At 38.2% G+C, this 9,222-nt stretch overlaps 2 pseudogenes across 2 annotated transcripts; both read left to right on the top strand.

Annotated features, from left to right (window-relative positions):
* The first annotated feature begins 3,912 nt into the window (after positions 1–3,912).
* On the top strand, positions 3,913–7,427 carry LOC306659304 (protein cereblon-like; annotated as a pseudogene). Its single transcript has 2 exons — positions 3,913–4,705; positions 6,889–7,427. The product of its transcript is annotated as a protein cereblon-like (transcript).
* Positions 5,885–6,833, top strand: LOC306659303 (protein unc-50 homolog; annotated as a pseudogene). The gene has a single exon. The product of its transcript is annotated as a protein unc-50 homolog (transcript).
* Positions 7,428–9,222: the final 1,795 nt, after the last annotated feature.

The raw sequence follows: 9,222 nt of genomic DNA on the forward strand, positions 1-9,222 counted from the left end.
CTCACATCATGAACCATTTAAACCCTTTTATACTTAAAGATCATGATGGCTTTGCTCCACATAGTAAGATCTTTAAGCAAAGATAACAATTAAAATAATGTTTAAAAAGTCAGTTTTACCTTCCATATTTGTTTCCTATTTTTATATATGTTTTGTTTCTTTCTCTCTTCCTCTTTCCCAAAACTTCTTTTTTTACATTTTATTACTGTTTACTTATCATCAAGAGGGTTTATAATAGAGTTATTTTATAGTATTAATTTTTATTGAATAAAGTCCCACCTGATTTTTTCAAAGTACTTTAGTTATCTGGAATTGTGATGGTTGTGCAGTAATAATATATATGGAGGAAAAGAAAATTATTTTAATATTTGACCTGTACCACAACAATGCAAATGTTAAGTTTTTCATTTTAGAGATTACCTTGGGTTGGTACAACATCTTCATTTATATCACTTGATCTTAATCTCTACTTGGTCACTAGATATCTTTTCTTTTTACTGTGAATCATTCCTTATGTGTGGACTGACTTTCCTCTAGTTTAGGGTTGTTGAATGAGTCAGTCATTTGCCATACATTCTGTGCACCTGGTCATTCTTGTACCCACCTAGGCTAGTAGGGACAGAGAATTACAAATTCTCAGTGGTATGTTAAAATAAAGGATTTTCTATTATAACTTTTCACACATTTCTCTTCTTTAAATAAATTAGTTTCATCTCCTGTCTAAATTGGAACAAAATAAATGCCACTACTTAGTGATTAATGTACCAAATGTCATTTTTCTCTACCAAGAGTCAACTTGTTCCTAAGATAGAAGCTGAATAAATTCTCTTGTCTTACCTCACTCATTCTCTGCAAAGTTGGAGTAGTGTTTTTCTGATTGCTTCTAATGACCATTTTTTTTCAGTTTGGGATCAGATGATGTTACCTCATGACTGGATGCAGGCCATGCCATTAGGCAGGAATGTCATGTATGTGATGTTGAGTTCTTCCCAATGTAGCAGATTCCAGGTGCACTGACAGACATTTCTGGTTTGATGTTGAGGATGTCCACATGCCAAGAACTGTGAACTTCCTCTAGGAAGGGCAGGCATCCTCTACGATCTAAAGTTATCCTCCAGTCAAGAGTGAGCAAAGCTGGGGGCCTCAGTCACACAGGTACAAGAGATTATGGAAATGTATATTGTACTTGGTTCCATGACTGGATGTTGTTGACTTGATTCTTTCATTAAGATGTATCTGCCAGGGGATAGTGGCATAACTCAGTGGCAGAGTGCTCACTTTTCATTAATGAAGTCTTGGGTTCAATCCCAGTACTGAAAAAGAAAAACAAACACAATTAACAAAAACAGGCTATTAGCTGATTTTTCCTATGGGTACTAATTCACTGATTCTTGTGTCCTTGTGTTAAACCCAAGGTGCTGCTGATACAGTTCATTTTTAATGGTATCCTGCAGGCATGCCATTGTCCTTTTCATACACAATATATTTTACTATGCACTACACCATTTTTTATAGAGGATTTCATATACAATTCACAATATTTGTTTATAAATTAAGATTATTATCTGAATTTATCCCCCTTTGTTAGATATTAAATTCAAGATTTCAATATAACGAATTACCTTGTATATTTGGCTAGTATAAAATGTTCTAGAATTAGAGGACACTCAGCATGAAATGCTATCTTTAAAACTATTATTCTTTCTGTGATCTTTAAGTATGAGAAAATTGATAATCTATTTATATAAGTAATGAGGAAGAAATGTTCAATGAACCTTTTGGTTTAGATTAATATTTTATTAAATGATTACTTAATATCTTAGTCTAGTATTTTGGTGCTACATACACAGCATTTTTTTAAATCTTCAAATATTACAAACATACTCTATGATAATTATGTAAGGATTGAAGGAAGAATCAGATTGGATCCTCTTCAGTTATGCCACTTAGATATGATGTCCTTGAAAGAAGAACCTGTTCTCTTGGACTTAAATTCATTTTTCTTTTTTGGGGGGATCGGGGAGTTGTCCTGGAATTATCCATAGGAATGAATCTTCTCCTGAGCCATGTCCCAGGCCCCTCATTCATTCTAGAACTCACATTAATGATTTCCTCTTCTAGTATTCCTCCAAAATTCCATAGTGATGGGAATTTCCCAAGCTATTTAAATCTCTGCCTCCAGTTTTCAGAATATTTTCAAGAATATTTCACAAGGAATCTGGTAACCAAAAGCTATAAATCTAAAGTAGATTCTTTAGATTTGAGCAAGCTAAATATGACTCATTGATATCCATGTATAAAAAGGAGAGGATTCTGTCTTCCAAATCAGTTGGAGAACAACATGAAGATTAAGCATCCTTGTAACAAAGGTCTGTTGGTTCCATTTGATATGATAGAGAAGGAATAATAGTAGTTCATGCCAAGTTTTGTAATTTACTATTTTTTCTGCCCTTGGTGTGATAAGCTTCACAAAAGGGGACAATTTTATTTTCTACTTTCATAATAAATATAACAATAACAACAACAATAATAAGAATAAATAACTGATTTGCCCTTAAACCTAAATTACAAATAGCTGATAACTACAACTAGGTCTCCAGAACATTTTCTGGTAATTGTCACATTGAGAATTAGAACCTGTGAAAATACACACATTATATTTTGGGGGAATTCCAATCTAGTTCCAGCATTGAACAAGTTATTTCATTGCTTTGCTATTTGCATGGTTTAGTATTAAAGCTTCATAACCACCTGGTAAACTAAAGCAGTATGATTCTTCCATTTTAGAGAGACTTTGAGTCTAAAGGAGACAACTTGTTCCATAACAAAAACCTCTTAGTTTCAGAGAGAGAACATCTTCTGAATTCATGATAATTGCTACTATGTAGAACTAATCTAATCAATGTATTGAGCTGTGTTGCCTTTGAATCATGATTGTATTATTTTATTTCTTCTTCCTTAATTACAAGCTTATGCATGCAGTGACATGTGCCTGAATTCCAGCTACCAGGGAGGCTGAATCAGAAGGATTTTTGAATCTGGAATTTTATGACCAGCAAGGGCAATTTGGAGAAACCCTGACTCAGGTGAACACTCAGACCATTATAACTCGTGACTATAAATGCAAAAATCCTTAAGAAATATTAGCCAACTACATTCAAAAATACATCAAGAAGCTAATATCCCATAATCAAGTCGTTCTCATCCAAGGGATGCAATATTGGTTCAACATAGGCAAATCAATGACTGTAAATCAAAACAATAGGATTAAAGACAAGAATCATATCAAGACAAAACAAGATCATATCAATTGATGCAAAAATGTTGCTGATAAAACCCAGCATTCATGTTAAAAATGCTGGAGAAACTAGGGATAGAAGGCACTTACCTCAACATTATAAACCCTATATTTGACAAACCCAAAGCCAATATCATACTAAATGGAGAAAAACTGAAATCATTTCCTCTAAAATCAGGAACAAGATAAGAGTTGTCTGCTCTCACCACTTTTATTCAACATAGTTCTTGAAAGTCTAGCTAGAGCAATTGGTCAGGAGTAGGAAATTAAAGGTGTACCAATGTGAAAACAAGAAGTCAAATGATCTCTATTTACGTGATGTCATAATCTGTTATCTAGAGAACCCAAAACATTTCAACAAAAGACTGATAGAGCTGATAAATGAATTTAGCAAATTAGCAGGATATAAGACTAACATACATAAATCAATATATTTCCTATATTCTAACAGTGGTTGCAATCAGGAAAACTATTCCATTCACAATAACCTCAAAAAATAATAAGAATTAAAACCAAGAAATTAAAAGATCTCTACAATTAAAAACATATAGAACATTGAGGAAAGAAATTGAAGGTCTTAGAAAATGAAAGACCGGCCTTGCGCATAAACAGACATGGCCCGAGGGGAAGACCCACAGGACACTGTGCACAACATGGGCAACCACCTGCCGCTCCTGCCTGGCAGCAGAAAGTGAAGAAGATGAAATTGAAATGGAAGTTGAAGACCAGGACAGCAAAAAAGCAAAAAAAAAAAAAAAAAAAAAAAAAAAAAAAAAATCATAAATTTTGACAGGAGTCTGCCCACCTCACACACATACCTGAGCGCTGACATGGAGGAGTTCCACCCCAGGACTTTGCAAGAGGACAACTGTCAAGTGATCCCGGTGCTTCCGCAGGTGATGATGATCCTGATTCCCGGACAGACTTTACCTCTACACCTTTTTCGCCCTCAAGAAGTCAGTATGGTGCGGAACTTAATTCAGAAAGACAGAACCTTTGCGGTGCTTACCTACAGTAATATACAGGAAAGGGAAGCACAGTTTGGAACATGGGCAGAGATATATGGTTGCCGAGCAGAACAGGACTTTGGAATGGAAATAGTGAAAGTGAAAGCAATTGGGAGACATGGGTTCAAAGTCCTCAAGCTCAGAACACAGTCAGATGGAATCCAGCAAGCTAAAGTGCAGATTCTTCCTGAATGTGTGCAGTTCAGTTAGAATCCCTCAATAAGTGCCAGACATGTCCTTCAAAGCCTGACTCCCAGGAAGACCAGTATTCATGTAAATGGTGGCAGAAATACCAGAAGAGAAAGTTTTATTGTGCAAATCTGACTTCGTGGCCTCACTGGCTGTATTAATTGTATGACGCTGAAACTTTAATGGACAGAATTAAGAAATAGCTACGGTAGTGGGGGTTGTGGGAAGGGAAGTCGCTCCAGCAGCGGCAGGGATCTGCTGCTGAGTGGAGGTGGCGGGACAGCTCAGCTCCTGGCCAAGGCTGCAGTGGAGCTCCAGGTGAGCCCCCAGGACTGCTCCGCCTGCGCGCGACTGTTTTGCGCGCTGGGGGCCGTGTCTTCCAGAAGCTAGTGGCCCCGCGACAAGGCGGCTAGGGAGTGACCATGACTATGGCCGGCCCCTCTTGGGCCTCAGGCCAGTGGTCGAGTTGCTGGAGAAAATCAGAGACGCCCACTTACATGGGAATCTCAGATAAAGGAATGACTTCTTCTTCTTTTTTTTTTTTTATAAGCATGTAGGACATACTGCGTGGGCCTCCTAATTCGTTCCTTGCTCGAAATTCAGATGTAACTGGGTGGTCTGTATCTTCATTTGCTAAACCTGGCAGCCATACCCGAGGCCCCGGGCTAATGGAGAGCAACTGGGCGGAGCCGGGCACCTTCGGAGTCTCGGAGGCCTAAGAAGTGTAGTGGGGGATGTGGGGGTCGGTGGGCGACCTGCTCTCACCAGCCTTGGCCTGACCCGACTGGTCTCCCACGCTGTCATTCCTCCTGCTGAACTGTCCTGAGAGTGAATCGCTAGGGATTGGATATTTGCTTCATTTTTCTGTCGCATTCTGATGAACAAGGAGCTTGCTGGCCATACTCTGATGAACCTGTGTGAAAAAGCCATTAGTTTTACCTCCTCGGTAACGTTGAGGTCTAATAGGCTTCAACTAAGGTTTTTCCTTAAGGGTTTGGTGCTTAAGTCCCAGTCGTGGCACCATCACTACCTTCGTGCTCACAGGGAGGTCACTTCACCTCCCTGTGCCTCTCCCTCCGCTAACATTAGCCCTCTGGGAGGGCTGCCTGAGGATGGAGTGAGGTGAAGTGTGGGAACTGCGTGGACCCTGGATAAGCCTTAGAGGGTTCTGAGTCCCATAGTGTTGCCCTTGCCTGAAGGGGGCTGCAGTTCTCCAGCCTCAAGACAGGCCTTAGAACCAACTCGCTTGTTTTTGACCCCTGACCCTTCTGAAGAGTGGAAGAGAAAATGTAAAGTGACCTCCTTGCCAAATAACTCAGAAGAGGGGTGCTGATAGCCAGACTTTCCTCCATATTGCACCTTGTAAATGAAATTATTTTCTTCCATCTAGGAAGATGTTACCAAGTACTTCAGTGAATTCTTCGGTGCAGGGGAACAGAGTCTTGAATTCCAGGGATATAGCAAGACACACAGCTGGAGCAAAAACGCTACAAATATCTCAGGAGGCTTTTTCGATTTCGCCAGATGGACTTTGAGTTTGCTGCCTGGCAGATGCTCTACCTGTTCACTTCCCCACAGAGGGTTTATAGGAACTTCATTAACAGAAACAGACAAAGGACCAGTGGGCCAGAGATGACCCTGCTTTCTTGGTCCTGTTGAGTATCTGGCTCTGTGTATCCACTATAGGATTTGGCTTTGTGCTGGACATGGGATTTTTTGAGATGATAAAACTTCTCCTGTGGGTTGTGTTCATAGATTGTGTAGGCATTGGTCTTCTTATATCAACTTTAATGTGGTTCATCTCTAACAAGTATTTAGTAAAACGACAGAGCAGAGACTATGACGTGGAGTGGGGCTATGACTTCGACGTGCATCTCAATGCTTTTCATCCACTTCTAGTCATTTTGCATTTTATCCAGCTTTTCTTCATCAACCATGTTATCCTAACAGACACATTTATTGGTTATTTAGTTGGAAATACCCCCTCTGATTGCAGTTGGCTATTACATCTATGTAACCTTCCTAGGATACAGTGCACTGCCCTTTTTGAAAAATACAGTGATTCTTCTCTTCCCTTTTGCACCCCTGATTCTGCTCTACCAGCTGTCACCAGCACTAGGATGGAACTTTACCCATGTGCTGTGTTCTTTCTACAAGTATAGAGTGAAATGAAGAGAAGGTGGCAATGTTCTAGCTTAGTGGCATCGACAGTGGTGAGGTGATGATTTTTTGTAAAACTTGTAAATAAAACTTTGTAGATATCTTAAAGGCATAAAGTTTGCAGATTGAGGAGATATGTTAACACTGTGGTCAGGTACATTCCCCAAGACTAATTAAACATACATTTCTTTAAACTAAAAAAAAAAAAAAAAAAAAAAAAAACAGCTATGGTAGTGGGATGAAAATCTGAAAGATGATTCTCTTCCTTCAAATCCAATAGATTTTTCCTACAGAATGGCTGCTTGTCTTCCCACTGATGACATATTAAGATTTCAGCTCCTTAAAATTGGCAGTGCCTTCCAATGGCTTCCGTGTGAATTGGACATCATGAACAAATGTACTTTGCTTTGCTGTGAACAGTGTCAAGAAACAGAGATAACAACCAAAACTGAAATTTTCAACTTATCCTTATGTGGGCCAATGGCAGCTTATGTGAATCCTCATGGGTATGTGTATGAGACACTGACTGTGTACAAAGCTGGCAACCTGAATCTGATGGGGCGGCCTTCAAGGGAGCATAGCTGGTTTCCTGGGTATGCCTGGACCATCGCCCAGTGTAAGATCTGTGTGAGTCACATCAGAGGGAAATTCTCAGCCACCAAAAAAGACATGTCACCTCAAAATTTGGGGGCTTAACTTGATCAGCTCTTTTGCCCACAATCCCAGACACTGATGATGAACTGAGCCCCGACAAAGTGACACTGTGCTTATAAAGATGTGGTATGGCTAGGAATGTAACAAATTAATTGGTATTCTCATATCTGCTTTGGAAATTAATGCATAAAATGTATCATCACTTAACAGCAACAGTATATGGTGAACTGCTGCTGGAGAACACGAAAAGGTGGCTATACTACCAACTTGGGTTTCTGTACTACAATTACATGGACCTTGTCTGGTACTGTATGACTGACAGGATCTAGAAGTATATGTGCAATTAGTCCTGTGAACACCATTGTGGCATCAGTGTTCACCAACGGGTAAAGAAGTGAACATGTTTCCTTTATAAATGTGCAGGTCCATATGTATTTTTTTAAAAGGCATTTGTTCTTTTCAATTTTCTGTAGGTTCTGATAGATACTTATTTGTAAATTTTGAAAATATTAAAGCACCCACTTTTAGTCTGAAAAAAAATGAAAAGACCTCCCATGTTCTTGGATTATTACTCGTGTTTTGAAAATGGCCATACTACTGCAAGCACTCTACAGATGCAATGCAAACATCATTAATATACTAATGATACTCTACACATAATTAGAAATAGAAAAACCCAACAGTTTTGAAATTCATTTTGGAAGAATAGGAGATCCAGAATAGACAAAGGCATTCCATACGTGACTTGATTTCATTCTTCTTTTGACTGAATAATAAATTCCCTTGTGTATATATACACCATATATTTTTTACCCATGAATTGATTGATGTATACCTATGCTAATTGCATACCTTGGTTGTGTTAAATAGTTCCACAATAAAGATAGAAATGGAGTTATCTCTTTGTGTGTTGACATCATATTATCCAGATATGTACTCAAGAGTACTATGACTGTATCATTTGATAGTTCTATTTTTAGTTTTCTGAGAGGCAACCATACTGTTTCCATAGTGACTGTGCTATTTTCATTACCACAAAAAGTGTACTAAGTTTTCTCTTCCTCCACATCCTCACCAGTGTTTGTTGGTTTTTTTTTTTTTTTCCAATAATACCTATTCTGACTGGGATTAGGTGGAATCTCAATGTAATTTGCATTTCCCTGATGGCTAAAGATATAGAGCATCTCAAAAATATATTTATTGGCCATTTCCACTTTTGGGAAGTTCCATTTAGATCAGTTGCCCCTTTATCGATTCAAATACTTATTCTCTGATGTTAACTACATTTGAGTTCTTCACACATGCTGCATATTTATCCTACCACCAGATGAATATCTAGCAACTATTTTATCCCAATCTGTAGATTTTTCTCCTTTTCTGTGCGGAAGCATTCTAATTTTTCATTTAATTATTGAACAATGAGGTCTATTGAGGAAACGGATGAATTTGCATATATCTTGCATATATTCCTGTGTACTATTTCAGTACTTTCACTGTTACAGGTCCTACAATAAAACTTTTAATCTATTTTGAGATGATTTCTGTACAGAGGGAGAGATAGGAATCATTTCAATTTTGAAAATGTAGATATTCAGTTTTCCCAGGAGCATTTGTTGAAGAGGCTCTTTTTTTTTTTTCCATCAATACATATTTTCGGGGTTTTTGTTGAGAGTCAGATGTCTGCAGGTGCATACATTTATTTCTGGGTTTGCTCTGTTAATCCATTGGTCTACATGTCCATTTCCATGTCAGTTCCATTCTGTTTTTGTTACTATTTCTCTGTAGAATGTTTTGAATTCAGGTATAATAATGCTTCCTGCACTTACTCAGGATTATGTCGACTTGGAGGATGATTTACTTCCTACGAGCTTTAGTGCTTTTTCTAGTACTTTGATAGAGATTGCATTGAATCTG

This window comes from Sciurus vulgaris (assembly GCF_902686455.1).
Source record: "Sciurus vulgaris genome assembly, chromosome: 4".
In the NCBI taxonomy this organism is placed as follows: domain Eukaryota; kingdom Metazoa; phylum Chordata; class Mammalia; order Rodentia; family Sciuridae; genus Sciurus; species Sciurus vulgaris.